The sequence below is a fragment of the Pseudomyrmex gracilis genome, unplaced genomic scaffold (assembly GCF_002006095.1).
Source record: "Pseudomyrmex gracilis isolate BER0280 unplaced genomic scaffold, ASM200609v1 scaffold_2380, whole genome shotgun sequence".
NCBI classification, from domain to species: Eukaryota; Metazoa; Arthropoda; class Insecta; order Hymenoptera; family Formicidae; genus Pseudomyrmex; species Pseudomyrmex gracilis.
Genome location: NW_018022964.1, coordinates 1 through 2,661, shown reverse-complemented (window position 1 = coordinate 2,661; position 2,661 = coordinate 1).

Below are 2,661 nucleotides of genomic sequence, written 5' to 3'. Positions count from 1 at the left end.
CTATCCTCATTAATGTTGGATCAACCATACAAGTCATTTCCATAGAACTATGGTTTCTACAACCATAGTGTACGCATGGGCGAAAAATAACATTACTATTTTGTTGGGGCAACTATATTTCCTGAAGTGATATCCATAGTGTTTTCTCCGTGTAATCATCGATTATATAGTTATTTATTACGTGTGAAAAACATGCATGATTTTTGCCATTGCCGGCAGCTATTACTTTTTTTTTTTTTTATCAAAACAAATCAGCCGAAGAAGCTTATGAAAGTATTAAGAAAATGTATCCTGATTCTGTATTATGCTATAATGCATGCAAAAACATATATTGCAGATTCCGAAAAGGCAATTTTGATTCAAACACGACCCTAGGTCAACGCAAGGTGTTTAAAAATGAAGAATTGCAGAAACTTATACATGAAAATCCACACTTAACAAACAATGAACTTGTTAGGGTATTTAGTTAGTTTATTGTACCTTCATGCCTTTCGGCTTCGAAGGGGACTTGGTTACATTTCTTACAATTTCTTACAATTTTCTTGCAATTTTCTTGTTACATACATCTTATCCTATTATATCTCATTTTTGCGAACGCCTGTTATCTTTGTTACCTTCCTGCTCTAACTAGACTCTACTAGACTCATTACATCACATTACATTACTTTTTACCTTACATTACATTGCATTACATTTCATTTGATTTCATTTACTACATACATTACACATACATCATATATTACGATGTTTAGACTTCCTTCCTCGTCCTCCTTCCTTACATGTAGTGTCTCTTCTTCATAACCTGTTTCTGCTATCTTCCAGCGGCTTTCTTTCCATTCTTTCTTTACTCCTGCCCTTGTACCTTCCCTTGCTCCTCATTTGCTTCTTGCCTTTGTAGCGTGCCTCGATTTTGCTTTCCTCTGTTTTCCTTCCTTCGTTTCCTCTTCTTGGCCTCCTTCTAGTTCTCTTCTCCAGCTTCTTGACTTTTCCTCTCTCCGTTTTCCTGCCTCCATTTCTCTCTGCATATCTCTTTACTTCTTGCCTTTGTAGCGTACCTCGATTTTGCTTTCCTCTGTTTTCTTTCCTTAGTTTCCTCTTCTTGGCCACCTTCTAGTTCTCCTCCTCTCTAATCTCCTTATCCTCCAGCTCCTTGACTTCTTCCTCTCTCCGTTTTCCTGCCTCCATTTCTCTCTGTATATCTCTCCATTGTCTCCATTTCTTGATTGTCTTTCCTCTTTTTCTTTATCTTTTTCTTTGTCGGAAATAATACTCTTTATTTTGTTTATCTCCCTTACGCTTAACCTGTCCACGCTTCTTTCCGACGTAGAACCTACGAAGTTCGTACTTCTGCCTACTGCACTCGCTGCACTTGCTACGCTTTTCTCGCACATTTCCTCTCTCTCCTATAGCCACCTTTTGCCGCCATAACCTCTTATCTCCCGCCTTCCTTTCCTTCCAGTTTTCTCCTCCCTCTTCTATCAGGTCACCTTGCCTTTATTTCTCCTCCTATTTCTTTAACTTCCACATCTATTTCTGCTACTTTCATTAACTTTCCTATTCTCTTTGTCTAGCTAATTCTCTATTATATCGCACGTTCTCACAACCATGTCTGTGCTCACGCACGCCACCTAACCAAGTCCTTGTTAGGGTATTTAATGTTACTACAAAAACTGTTTATAACCAACGAAAAACTCTACAAAATAAAAAAAAACTGGTCAATGTGGTTAGGCAAATACGTTGCAATACTTGCGTTTCATTCTTGTCACGATACAATAAGCAGAAGCACTTTTTGAATCAAATTGTGACTGGAGGTGAAATATCGATATTTTACGATACGTCTGATCAAATAGGAGCAAGTACTGAAAACAAAGTTAAGTTCTGCATTTGGTGGGATATTAAAGGTGTTCTATACTACGAATTGCTACAATCACATGAAGGTGATATCGGCTGCTATTCACAACAATTAGAGAAAGTAAAAGAAGCATTGGACAGTAAACGACCGCAAATAGCGAACAAACGACGTAAGGTGATTCTGTTGCATACATATTTTGCTCACCTAACTATCCTGGAGTCCGTGAAAGAACAGATATTGGATTTTGGATGGGAAGTCTTACCTCTCCCTGCACATTTTCTTGACAGTGCTCCATTTGTATGTTACTTAGTTCCACGACTGCAGAATGCTCTTAAATACGAACATTTTCGAACTTTCGAAGAAGTCGAAAAGTGGATCAATTTACAGATTAAATCTATAGACTTTGAAGTATTGATTCCTGGAATTCGGTTGTTACCCGAAAAATGGATAGATTGTAGCAAATGACGGAAAACGTTGTGATTTAAATACAAGGTAGTATTCTTTTAATACATATATGTGGTGTTTTTTTTTAGCAAAAAACTTAAAAGTAATGGTAACCAAACAAATAGTTTATCGACAGTTTGTATTTTGTTATATATAGGAATTACCGCAAGTTTTAACCTTGATCTCACCAAATCGAATCTTATTAAAGTAGTCCTTTGACTATATAAATATGGACTGCTAGTCGGGAGATCTGACCGTAGACGACATTGAACAGCGCACTCTGAGTTTGGGCCAATAACTAATAGGTCGTCACGTGGTCCTTGCCAGTGTCACCAGTATTATATATATATATATATATATATAAG